Source organism: Arvicanthis niloticus, chromosome 10 (genome assembly GCF_011762505.2).
Source record: "Arvicanthis niloticus isolate mArvNil1 chromosome 10, mArvNil1.pat.X, whole genome shotgun sequence".
Lineage (NCBI taxonomy): Eukaryota > Metazoa > Chordata > Mammalia > Rodentia > Muridae > Arvicanthis > Arvicanthis niloticus.
In genome coordinates, this window is record NC_047667.1 from 73,731,640 (window position 1) to 73,746,040 (window position 14,401).

Here is a 14,401-nt window from a genome sequence, read left to right on the forward strand (position 1 = left end):
CCCAAGACATAAATCACAGACCTCATGAAGCTCAAGAAAAAGAAAGACCAAAGTGTGGGTGCTTCAGTCCTTCGTAGAAGGCGCAACAAAATACAGGAACAAACATGAGCCAGTGTTGCTAATGTGTTGAATAGACAAGAGGATTTAGGCATTTGGAAGGACAGATTGATGCTCTTTATCCTATTCAAATTATTGGAAGGAGGTTCAGAATTTAAGGGTAAGGAGCCATCGCGAGTGTCATGCCAAATACCATTGGATTCATGTTAGTTTTAAAATTTACAGTGGTAGTCATTATAATTAGGAAGAGGTTTAATGATACTTGCAGTATATTTGGCATAATTATAACACCTCTCTGGATGTTTTAATGATACATAGGGAGCTTATGAATTTTAAGAATGTTGCTCTGCTGAGCGTTGATGCCGTAGATACTGCAGATAAAATTACCCATGATCTGAGGTCAGTATTTCTATTTTGTTCAGCTTCAAAAATGGCATATATAGCTTGATCATACTAGCCTTTTTTGTCCTGGGAATACTTTTATTCCTGCCCATTATGTTAAAGCTTTTCTTCAACAACATCAACATGTTGGCAGCCAAGTACATGGCTTGAACCTGAAAATGGACCCCCAGACAGAGTTATTAAATTAACAGGCTGGCAAGTCAAGGATGGGTAAAATTCAACACAGAGTCTTACCAACCTAAGACATAAGTGCATTGCTTTTGATAATGCATATTCCATGAAGGGTAAGGAAGGTATTCAAATCAGAATGATCTAAGACAGGCTCAGTCTTGTTAATGAAATAAAAAATGGGAAGAGGCAGAGAGCTTTTGGGGTTGCTTAGCAAGAATTTGACATAGGCCAAGGACAAGGAAATGTGCTGCTTGGCAGGAATTTGACATTGCCCAAGGACAAGGAAGTAGACTTCAGGCAGGAATCTGACATTAGGCTAGTAATTTCAGGTAGAAATCTAAATCTTAGGTTAGAACAAACAAGTAATTTCATACAGGAATCTAAATTTTAGGCTAGAACAAGGAAGTAGGCCTCAGACATGAAAATAACTTTGAGCTAGGGCAAGGAAGTAAGCTCAGATATTTTGGTCATCCTGATAAGCCCTTAGAAACAGGGATCACAGAAGTGTTCACGTAATTGGGTTTAATGCCTTGCTTGTTCTTTGACTATTTGTGTTTATTGTCTTGCTTGTTCCTTGACTATTTGCATCTATTGTATTGTTAGACCCTCAACCCAACCTAGAACTGACCTTAATACATGCATGTAATTAAAATGGTATAAAAGCAAAAAGGAGGAGGGGGGATGGGATGGGGGATCTAGGGACAGGAAATGGGGAAAGGGATGACATCTGAAATGTAAATAAATAAAATATCCAATAAAAAAAGAAAAAAGAAAAAAACAGATACAATGAATCTAATAGAAGAGAAAGCAGGAAATAGCCTGGAACACATTGGCAGAGGGGAAATTTTCCTGAACAGAACCTCAATGACTCAGGCTCTAAGATCAACAATTGACAAATGGGACCTCATGAAACACAAAAGCTTCTGTAAGGCAAAGAATATTGTCAATGGGATAAAACTGTAACCTACATCCAACAGAGGACTAATATTTAAAATATATAAAGAACTCAAGAGGTTCGACTCCAAAAATAAAAACAAAAAACAAAAAGAACCAAATAACACAATTTTTAAAATGGGATGCAGAGCTAAACAGAGAATTCTCAGCAAAGCAATCTCAAATGGCTGAGAAGCACTCTGGGAAATGCAAATCAAAATGACCCTGAGAGTCTACCTTACACCAATCAGAATGGCTAAGATCAAAAACTCAAGTGGCAGCAGATACTGGTGAGGACGTGGCGAAAAGAGAACACTCTTTCATTGCTGATGGGATTGCAAACTGGTACAACCACTCTGGAAATCAATCTGGCAGTTCCTCAGAAAATTGGAAATAGATCACCTGAAGACCCAGCTATACTGCTCCTGGACATATACCCAAAATATGCTCCATCGTACCACAAGGACATGTGCTCTACTATGTTCACAGCAGCCTTATTTGTAATAGCCAAAAGCTAGGAGCAACCCAGATGTCTCTCAACTGAAGAGTGGATACCGAAAATGTGGTTAATTTACACAGTGGAATACTATTCTGCTATTAAAAACAAGGACATCATGAATTTTGCAGGCAAATGGATAGAACTAGAAAATACCATCCTGAGTAAGGTAATCCAGACCCAAAAGGACATTCATGGTATGCAGTCACTGATAAGTGGATATTAGCCCAAAAGCTCAGAATATTCATGATATAACTCACAGACCACATGAAGCTTAACAAGAAGGAAGGCCCAAGTGAGGATGATTCAATCCCACTTAGAAGGTGAAACAAAATAATTACAGTAGGCAGAGAGGGGGAGGGACCTGGGTGGGAAAGGAGAGGGAGAAAGAAAAGTGGAGAGAAGGATCAGGTATGGGGGGGAGTCAGGAGAGAAGCCAGAAGAATGAATCAAAATATGCAGCTATGGGTGGAGTGGGGGGCACTCTTAGAATGTCCCAGAGACCTATGAGGTGAGAGACACTCAGGATTCAAACGGGGGGACCTTAGATGAAATGCCCTATAGTGGGGAGAAGGGCCCTAAAGAGTAGTATACAGACAGGGCTGCCAGTGGATGGAGGGGTCACCTACCTACCTTCAACTTTTGATCGATACTTGTTCCTGTCTAAAAGAACTGCGGGGACAAAAATGGAGAAGAGACTGAAGGACAGGCCATCCAGTGACCCGCCAAACTTGCGCTCTGTGGTGGTTATTCCTGGTTCTCAGCTTGACTATATGTAGAATGAACTATAATCCAGAATTGGAAGGCTCACTTATGATCCTGATCTTGAGGCATAGTGGCTATGAAAAGCTTAGGCCCAGACAAGGTAGTACAATCCTTTAATCCCAGGAGACTAAGGCAAGTCCCAGATCTAGGCGTGTTGGTACACACCTTTAATCTGGGCCACACTCTCTGCTGAATATCTACATAAGGACATTGGAAGAAGGAAGATTTGCTCTTCTATGCCTGCTTGCCGTGTGGGACTGAGCAACTGCTAGATTCTTAGACTTGCATTCACAGCTGCTGCTGACCATTGTTGGGGAGTTGGACTACAGACTGTAAGTCATCAACAAATTCCCTTAATATATAGAGACTACCCATAAGTTCTGTGACACTAGAGAACCCTGACTAATACAGGGTCCATCCCATGGACAGGCACCAAACCCTTACACTATCACTGATGTCATGTTGTACCTGCAGACAGGAGCCTGGCATGGCTGTCCTCCAGAGCCTCTACCAGCAGCTGACTGAGGCAGATGCAGATACTTATAGCCAACCATTGGTCTGAGGTTGGAGACCCCTATGGAGGGGTTAGGGGAACGACTAAAGGAGCTGAATAGGGTGGTAACCCCATAGAAAGAACAATAGTATCCCCCCATACCCTTCAGAGCTCTCAGAGACTAAGCCACCAACCAAAGAACATACACGGACTGGCCCATTGCCTGTGGCACACGTGTTGCAGAGGACTGCCTTGTCTGGCCTCAGTGGAAGAGGCTGGGCCTAATCCTGTAGAGACTTGATGCCCCCAGGGAAGAGGGTGGGGGGACAAGATAGGGGAGCACCCTCCCAGAGGCAATCAGGAGGGGGCCTAATCCTGTAGAGACTTGATGCCCCCAGGGAAGAGGGTGGGGGGACAAGGTAGGGGAGCACCCTCCCAGAGGCAATCAGGAGGTGGGATGGGGTAAAGAACTCTGGGAGGGGGGACCAGGAACGGAGACAACATTTAAAATGTAAGTAAATAAAATAATTTAATTAAAAAAACCCTGTAGGCCAGCATCAATAAAATGTTTTCACACACACACACACACACACACACACACACACACACACACAAGAAATAGTAGTAGTAACAGAATATTTTTAAAAAGGAAAACTACTGGGTACTCTACACACACACACACACAAACACATACACACAAACACATACACACATGAAAAATAAAAAACAAGTTTTTAAATTAAAAAAAAAAAAAAAAAACCCAAGACACAAAGAAGGCAACATAGCATGGTGTTCTGTGAAAGAGAACTTGGTGACATCTTTAAAATCCTTTGTTTTTACCCTGTGAGTCAGTAACACCTCAAGGAATCTATTTTAAAGAGACACTAGGTAAGACATGCGTGACATAAGACATAGCAAACAAGCCAAATGCCTAGCCTCAGGATGAAGCCAGGACCACACAAGCACATGAAGTACCATGTGTGGCACTGCTGAATAAAAGCAAAGAGAAGCCCCTTCTATACTGATGAAGAGAAATCTGTAAGACCCAATGTTAGGCTGGGAGGGAAAGGGATGGAAGTGCAGTAGCTATGTCATGGGATCCTATGTTTGGGAAATAGTTTTCAAAAGAGGGAGAGGAAAGGAAGTGACTAGACATGAATAGTTGCATGTGGTGGTGATACAATCTTACTTCTCATGAGCCAGAGACTGGAAGACTGCTGTGAGCTGGTCAGAGGGAGGGAAGCCCGAGCTACAGAGTGAACTTGAGGCCAGTTTGAGTCATAGAGCTATAGAGTAAGACTCTGTGTCAAACATATATCTATCTATGAGAGGGGTCGGGGAGACAGTGTGCACAAGGGATGGTTGAGAGAAGATAACCAGAATGGATCTCAAGACAGATCCTCCCAATATTATTAACACTGCAGCATATACTTGTATATATAAAGTAAACCCCAGAATTATTAACAAGCCCCCCATTTTCCTGGTCCCAGGTCATTGCAGAAAGGACCCTTACCTATTATATTTTTCATTTCTACAGAATAGAATCTTAAATGGGATTTTGGAGGAGGCCATACATTTTTAAAATTTATATTATGAAATTGTCAAGCATATGGAAATAGCACAGGACCAGGAGCCTAATGTGCATTAAGAAGGTGGTAGAAACTCAGAGTGCAGATCGCTTTGGCATCTTGTAAATGCAACATTTCTGCACATTCCTGGGTGGTGTGCCCTCCAGGAAGGAAAGAACGACAATGTAACTCAAACCTGGCCACAGGAGCCAAAACTTTAAAGGTTCCCACCAATTCAAGTCAGACCAGTTTGGGCATTTAAAAGAACAATGGTTGCAATGATTTGAAACATATAAATTATATAAAACCCATGAATTAACACTTACACACACACACACACACACACACACACACAAAGAAATCAATAGACACCACTAGTGGGACCTAGGGTACAAGTTCTTTTGCTATGCTGAAAATTTATACAAAAAGGAAAAATTCAGCATTTATCATTCCTTTTCTAAACAAACTACTTCAGGGCAACTAAACAGTTCCTGAACGAAGGTGTCCTTTTATAAAAGAAGAACAGCCAAACATTTCACACAACCTACCAGAAAGTCACATGGTCAACGTTAATAAAGAAAGCACCGGATCTAGCCTGCATGTCAGTGGATGCTCAGTCTGTACAGGGAAGAGGCGGGAGGGGTCTGATTTTGGACTGAGCAGCCTGGCTTCCTCTGAACCCTTGGGTCAGTGTAATGATTTAAAGGAGATTGGTCCTTATAGGCTCATATGTTTGAATGCTGGTCCTCAGATACCCAAACTGTTTGGGAAGGATTAGGAGGTATGGCCTTGTTGGAGGAGGTGTGTCACTGTGTGTGGGGAGCCAACAGAAGGTGGCTGTCATCCTTGCAGCCATCTTGAGCCATATACCCTGACAAGAGACTTGTTTTCAACAGCCTACAACAGCTAAGCACACTCTGATAACATCTTGTTTTAGATACCCAGGTTTTTCCCTTGGGTGTGTGAGACTTAAAGGTGTGACTTAAGAAGTGAGACTTATAAAAGGCGAGAGGCAGACAGAAGGGGGACTGGAAACTTGGAACTTGGCGGCACTAGGGACTAGGAACTAGGGACTAGGAACTCAAGACTTGGGACTTGGACTAGGAACAAGGGACTTGGAAAGAGGGAAGAAGAGAGACTTGAGAATAAACGGGACTGAATCACACTCTGTCTGGTCTCCATTCTTTGCGTCCGCCCCCACTCTCTCTCTTGCTGAACCCTGACCCATGGACAGAGCAGCAGTACAAGCTGGAACAATTTAGCCCCCAAAGCTTGGGGCAGTGCGGGCTCTAACAATTTTGGCCCCCAAGATTCTGGCAGTTCGGGTCCCAACATTTGGCAGACTCGGTTTTAAGGTTGCAAAAGCCCACACCACGTGCTCTCTCTCTCTCTCCCTCTCTTTCCCACCCCCTGCTGCCTGAGGGTTAGGATGCAAAGCTCTCTGCTCTTGCTCCAGCACTATGCTTGCTTGCATGCCACTACACTCCCTGAATGATGGTCACAGACTAACACTCTAAAATGGTAAGCAAGCCCTCAATCAAATGTTTTCTTTTCTTCTTTATTAGGAAGAGTTGCCTTGGTCGTGATGTCTCTTCACAGCAATAGAACAGTGACTGAGATGGAATCAGCAATGTCTCTGGGTTTGAACATTTGGCTACACATCGGTACAACATGTAGGCCCGTGGGAATATATGGATATTGGAAAGAGTAGGAAAGATCATCTCCACCTTCAAGGGAGTCACCCTGAGGGCAGAGTTTAGATGGTTCCACTCCACCATAGAAGGCCACATGTACAGTGTGTGCAGGAAGAGGGATCACCACACAGTGAGAGTGTTCTTTGCTCAGATAGTTGCTCTCCTCAGAAGCTTCCTGGGCTCTCTTGCCACAGCCATGGCTGTACATACCAGCTTCTGGAGGACGGACAGTGGGGACACACAGCACAGAGAGGTGTCTGCAGGGATCTGTGACTGTTCTCTTCCCCAGGAACTGGTATCACACAGCCCTGCAAAGGGGGGATCCCAAAACATCAACCACACAGGAAGCCAGGTGACAGGAATTGTGAACTGGCCACCTGGATTAGAATTACAAACCTCTTCAGGTCTACTGGGTATCATCCAACTGTCTGGAAAATTGCTGACGGAAGAAATTTTTATCACAATGTTCCTCCAGTTAAGAGCCCATAGTCTTTCACTGTCAAGTGGTCTAGAAGCCTTGAATGTGTTATGCAGAAGTGGTTCAGATTTCATATCACTTGATGTCTCTTCAGAATCTAACAATTTGCTGAATACACACACACACACACACACACACACACCCCACAGGTATATGCTCTGTAAACTTTACTCAGCCCCCTCCATGTTTGACACCTTTAACTTTGGACTTGGTTGCTGAGGGCCAGCCCCAGTGATGGCCAGATCCCACAGGGGATGGGGGTAATGGAGTTGGGGAAGGAATGAGTCAGGCACAGTGGTGGGGCTGGTGTTCTTGCAGCCTGATTGACAGGCAGTGGAATGCTTCTTTATTCATACAGAAGGACTCAGTAAGCAAGGATAGATTCATGGGTTCCACACATTCTGTCTCTAACTCCAAGCCAGTTGTGCCATTTGGAATCATTGCTGCTGTGGAATTTGATCTGTGTGCCTAGGAAAACCACTCCCGAAACAGGAGGAGGCAGGGAGGAGCTAGCAGCCCCTGAAGAGGGAGAGCGCTTGCTGTTTCTGGAGGCACTGGCATGTGAAGTCACCACCTTTGGAAAGTCTGAAGGATCCATGGTATCCTCTCACTGATGACCCTAGAACACTCATTAGTCTTCCCCAGTGACAGAGGCAGTTCTCAGACGGAGATCTGGCTGTTGCGAATGTTCCCATTTTCAAACAGGATAGGGTTTGGGTGGAGGGGCCTTTCCTGTGGTCCACACCCTGGCATGCCTGCATCCTCTAGTTGTCAGAACTGGGACCAAGAAATGGGGGGGAAGTGGAGACAGGGACCACAGAGATTTCATATCCGTACACATAAGTGCACAGATCTAACTTTATTATTCAGTACAGAAACTTTCAGTATAAAACTTGTCAGCCAGTAAGGGTGCAGTTATATAATCAAGACCCAACTGGAGGATTACAGGACCTGGCTGGCTGGCTTTGCTTGCCTCTGACTCAATGGAGTATTTCAGTGAAGACAGAGGAAGCGGCCATCGCTCTGGGCTCTGGTCCCTTTTCCATCTCACAGGTTTGCCGGGAGCCACGTCATATCTTAGGCTGCATACAGCTCGATCAGGATTTCTTGAGCAGGATTCCATGATGTCTAGCTCTGACCCACTTCCTCCCCCACTAGGTTCACTCTCATATCTCCCTGCCCCCCATCTAGTCACCCCTGTAGGTCCCCACAAAGCCATGTCTGCAGGTCCCGGCAGAGGTGCCTTCTGGGCCTCAGGTGAGACAACAGCTTGATCTCCTGGTGACTTCTCTCAGTCGCTCCTAGCATTTCTGTCTCTTCTGGCTGTGGTCCCAGTGTCACTTCCTTCATTTGCAGACTGAGATTCTGAGACAGTGACTCATCCAACTGTGACTCTGCCTCGCCCAGGTCATCGAGGTTCCAGCCACACTCAGCCACATAGGTGACACCTAACTCAGCCCTCAGTCCCTGAGCCCCTGTTACTCTGCTGTGAAAACGTAGTGCCCTGGTTTCTGATGTAGTATTTGGTAAGGCCTTTGAGTGCTTTACTCAACAGGGGTTGAAAAAAAGAAACCGATGTTCTCTCCCTCAATTTTCAACAGCTGTGATTTTCCACCTAGGCTGCAACCAGGGAACCTTAGAGCAAAGCGGGCAGCCTGCACCTATCTGCGGCTGCTGACTGGCATCTCTTTGAGGGAGATGTGGCCACAGAGCTTCCTAGAAGCTCAGTTCACTGACTGACTGACTGGCAGTTGAAGGCAAATTCACTGATAGCCCTCACTAAAGCAAACCCCCGCAGAAACAGGCTCCAGTCCCAGATGCCTTCAGCACTGTTTAGAGATCCTTGAATTTCACATCTAGCCACTCCAGTAACTGCCACTTCCTCATGCTCTATCTGCCTTGATCTGGTTCCTCCTGGCTCCACCCAGCCTCAGTGGCACCTTAGCCATACGCTGTCCTGTACGAAGACTATGCTTCCTAACACAATCACTGTTAGGTTTTCCGTGGCAGGAGGAGGAGTACCTTGGTGGACTGATGGCAGGTGGGGCAAGGAATACCACAGAGATCATACCAAACAATAGATCTCGAACAAGAGATAAGGGGCAGGGGCAAACAGAAGAGATACAAAGAACAAGAGACAGAAGGACCAGGAGACAGAGAACAGGGCCTCGATGGCAGGGACCTTTTAAAGGATGAGTGTAACACTTGAGCTGGCATGACAGGTGCTGAGTCACTGAAGGCAGGCTGGGACTAACACCTGTTTATAACAAAAGGTGAGGAATAGGAAAGGGAGATGGTGAGGCAGGAAGGGGGGCGCCATGCTTTCTTAAGCTGCTTCCTGCTGTGTGGGGCATTGACATCTTTAGGGACCCAAGAAAGCTGGGATACTGGCCAAGTCCTGGAAGAGCAGGCTGTTTCACTAACTGTCCAGCACTGGGGGACCATCTGGGGATACGGACATGCAGGCAGCAGTTGGAACAATTTGCAAGGAAGGATACCTGGGGCTAGCTACAGATTATGAGGGAACACCTGGAGCTGGCAGTAAAATAAGTTTTTCCTCCCAGGCCCAGGCTCCCAGAATAACGACTGAGATTCAGATATATTTACAAATACCTAGGGCATAAGCTTTGTCTGTTCCCTGATTTGGTCTGGTCATAAGTTCTGCCATATGGCTGGTTACCTCCACTCAGCCCCCATGCCTCTGAGCCTCTGAGCCGTGTTCCCGGGCCAATCCTCCCACGCTCTGTCTAGCCCAGCATTCCATCTTCCTACCGGATGTCCTACCTTCTTCCTCCCGCCTATAGGCCAATCAGCATTTTATCAACAGTTGCTGCTTCCATACAAGGGATTCTCTCAACAATCCCCCCTTTTAATCCAATAAATGGCTTTCTCTTATTATAATAAACTATAACAACAATTATGAAGACTAACAGGTAAGAATTACATCCACGATGTCCAGTCCATATGTATTTGGCAACTTACGAGAAACTACTAGACACATATTACTGTGACCTGAATAAAACTTAGGAATTTATAAACCCTGATTATCAAATACACCTTATTTATCAAACATGTTGCCACCCATCTACATTTTCTAGCAGCTTGGTGTTGAACGATTAGCCAAAACATAAGTAGCTAGACATGAACCTTAAATCAGACTTTTAAAAATTTGAATAGACCTTTATAACCTTAAAATGTTATCATCATGGTCTGGAGGTATGGCTCGGAGGTTAACAGCACGTGCTGTTCTTTCTGAGATACTGAATTCAATTCCCAGCAACCAAATAAAGGCTCATAACCACCTATAATAAAATCTGGTGCCCTCTTCCTGCATGCAGGCAGAGCACTACACACAAGACATAGAAAAAAAATCTTAATTTGTTTTATCATCATATACAGTATATTCCAAACCAGAGTTGAATCACATATATAGTACGTTGGAGCTGATATAACCTTAAATTTTATCATCATATATACAAAAATCTTTAGTAGTACTAAATATTTGAGACTTACTGCTTTGTTATTCTAAAAAAGAGACACTGATAAAACAGAGCTCACTAGGACTAAGAAATTTTATAATTGTTGCTTTATGCTATGTGGTCTTCGTAAGATGATAAAGTTACATGGCATGTATTTTTTAACCTCAGTAAAGGTAGTTGCCAGCCATGTGGCTGCTTATAGCCTCATGAGGTCATCAGCCAAGATGGAGGAGAGCTACATGGTTGTTACTTAAAAACATCGGTTTTCCTAGTAGATCTATTTTTTAAAATGATCCAAGTTACATACACATATATACAGAGAGTTGAATCCAAATTCACATGTAGACACAGACACAGACACACACACACACACACACACACACACACAAAGAGTTAAATTAAGTATATATACCCAAAAGTTAAATTAAGTATATATACTAAATATAAATTAAGTATATATAAGTATAGATTTTTTTTAACTATAAGCATTTTGTTTCAAGTTAAAGCCAAATTTTGTTTCAGATTTTATAGATTTTAAACTATACCCAATGTGCAACCCTGAAATAAGGGATTTAAAAAAAAAAGATCAAAGCATAGAGAAATTGTAGCAATAAAAAAATGTAAGAGTGAAAGAACCTTAGAGATAAGAGACTTGGGACCATTTGTGTGGTGGCAGAAGCTGTTACAATTTTCAAGAATTTGGAAATCAAGTGCACCACGTTTTTTTTTTTTTTGGCCATTGATCTGTACTGGGGCCACCTCAGCATCAGGTATAACATCCAGACAATAAAGTCTTAGGAAGCTTTAACATAACAAACGCCCATTCTCCACCAATGGAAGGCTAAGAATGTTATCAGATAACACCTGAGGCCTGTAGTTGACTTAACATCCTCTCTGATGCTCCCACCAATGTGTTTTAAGAATCCTCAATTTTCACCTCCCAGGTTTCTGGGAGTTTCTAGAGGATCCCCGTCTCCCACCCCAGAGGCTGCACACTTCCATTCATTCTTCTGGTCCTCTGGGTTTCTCTCCTGCCTTCCCCCAACCCTCATACCTGATCCTGTTCCCCCTCCCCCCCCCCCCAACCCAGGTCCTTCTTTCCCTCTGCCTCCCATGATTATTTTGTTCCCACTTCTAAGTGGGATTGAAGCATCCTCACTTGGGCCTTCTTGCTTGTTACACTTGACTCAGTGGGGTTTACCTTAGCCAAAATGTCCAACAGTGGGGAGATGAACTCCTCCAGTAGATACACAGGGCCTCAGGGGAAGGATGGAGTTACCAACCCACAGTCACAATTTCTGACCCAGAATTGTTCCTTTCTAAAAGAACTGCAGGGATAAAACTGGAGAGACTGAAGGAAAGGCAGTCCAGTGACTGGCCCAAGGTAGGATCCATCTCATGGGGTGGGAGCACCAAGGTCTGACACTATTACTGATGCTATGATGCGTTTACAGACAGAAACCTAGCATGGCTGTCCTCTGAGAGGCCCTACCAGCAGCTGACTGAGACAGACACATATACTTACAACCAACCATTGGACTGAGGTTGGGAATCCCTATGGAGGAATTAGGGGAAGGATTGAAGAAGCTGAAGGGAAGGATGACCCCATAGGAAGACCAGCAGTCTCAACTAACCTGGATCTCTGGAAGCTCCCAGATACTGAGCCACCAACCAAAAAGCACACATGGGCTGGTCCGAGGTCCCTGGCACACATGTAGTGGAGGACTGCTTAGTTTGGTCTCAGTGGGAGAAGATGCGCCTAATCCAGCTCTCTGGAGGAACAAAAGACTTACCTGACCATGCACATTCACCCCAGGCTCACAGCTTCCATATGTCATTGTCACTGACATACACACAGATCAGTACAGGACCTAGGGATCATGGTTAGTTCAAAATGCAGGCTAAGCTAACAAGCCCCTGTGATGAGACTGTTCAGTGTCAGAATTTCAAGCCAGGCCTTCAATGAAGTGAGTAGAATTCCTGGACCTCTCAGTTCCCCAGAGTTCCCTGAAGTTGTTGCTGAGGTACGGTCACATTTGTTCTCTGAGAAGGCCTTGTTATGGGCCACATTGTATCTACCATCCAAGTTGTTAGGTTGACATAACTTTCTTTGAAGGAGGGTTGGTGCCAATGAACGAAACAGACGAGGTCACACTAAGCTGAGGTTGGGCCCTATTTCAATATGACTACTATTCTTACTGCAAAGGAACATTTGTACACAGAGAAGCATACAAGGAGGCCATGTATGATGACAAATTAAAGCAGAGCTCAGAACAATGTTCATTCAAGCCAAGGAACACAAAAGACTGCCAGCACCCTCCAGAAGCCAGGGGAAAGCCCCAGCACAGAGGTTTCCAGTCAGCCGCTGGTTCTCTGTTATAACTGCCCTGACAAACCAATGGAGCTCCATGCTATTCATTCCCAGGCCCTCTGCCCTCTTACCCCCCAATCCCTCTGGTCACTTGGTCCTCCCAAGTCTCTCAGTTGCTTGGGCACATAGCCTTTCTCTTCTGGTGCCAGCCTGTCCCCCTTTCCTCTAACATAACCCTACTGGAGAATTGAGCTGATTGAGACAACAGTGATCTACAGTGCCAGAGGTACAACCTTGAGAGCCAGCTCTCCTGAAGCCATGGCTGCAGACATATCCCCAGCACCACCCATCACCCCCTACACTGGGACAGCTATTCCCACAGGACACACTGTTTAATGTGGCTTGCATCTCAAATGCCCCTGCAGCTCCCTCAGTACCCAGATGGAGGCCCTGTTTTAGAAGGTTGTAGAGCCTGCCTATTGGTGAGTGGTGGGCCTTTGAGGGTTCGAGCTGTTTGCTTCTCAGGTCCCAGGACATGGGAAGCTGTCACTTACCCCTGCTGCTACAGTTAGTTCTCACCTGCTGCCATGATTTTGCTGCTATGATGGCCCAGACTCTCTGCAATCATAAGCTGGATAAATCTCTCTCTTTACTGTTTCTGCCAAATATTCTGTCCCAAGAACAGGAAAAGCAACTGATACACTGCATTTTCTTTGAAAGCCGACATAGGGTTGTGAGATCTATGAGACAGGGATTCCCTCCAGCCTGGCTCAGACCTGACTCAAGTCCCTTATCACGGGCATCACTGCTTCCAGGGAATGACTCGAACTTGAGGTCTCTATGTGTTAAATTATAGTACAAGACATCGCCAGTGCACAACAGCTTCAGGTGGTAGGCTAGGCTGGAATACAGTCCCAGAAGTTTACAGCCACCATACCTGGATAGGCGGCTCTATGTGATAAACAGGGTCCTTGTAGATACAGTTAAGCCAAGATACTGTCCCACTGGATTAGAGTAGGTCCTAAGGCCAGCATGCCTACCATCCTTAGATGAAGAACAGAATCCCAGACTCACATAGAAGGAGGCCAGCATGGTAACCAAAACAGGTTGGAGTGAACCCAGAGGATAGCCTGAACCCAGAGGATAGCCCGAACCCATAGAAGCTGGGAGGGAGAGGCACGTAAGCTATTCCAGAGCTACAGAGGAGTGGAGCAGCTGACATTGCTTTGGGGCTCTAGACCCCAGCACTGTCAGAAGCCACACATTTGAATTTCCTTGTCATAGTAGCTCTTGGAGACCAAGGAGGGATCTGCCCAGAGTCCTTCCACAGCTCTTATCTCAGAGAGTCTGCTGGCGATATGCCCCACATATTGCCAAACCTGTTGATGGGCTGTCTCAAAACGGAATGCATTGTATACTTGGGGTTGCTTGATAAAAACAGATACATGCTTGCAGATAATAATTACTGGATAGGTACATGAACATATCGGCATACATGTGAATTTGCTTCCAGCACTTCCGGGAAGGGAAATCATCACTTGACCAGGCAGAAGT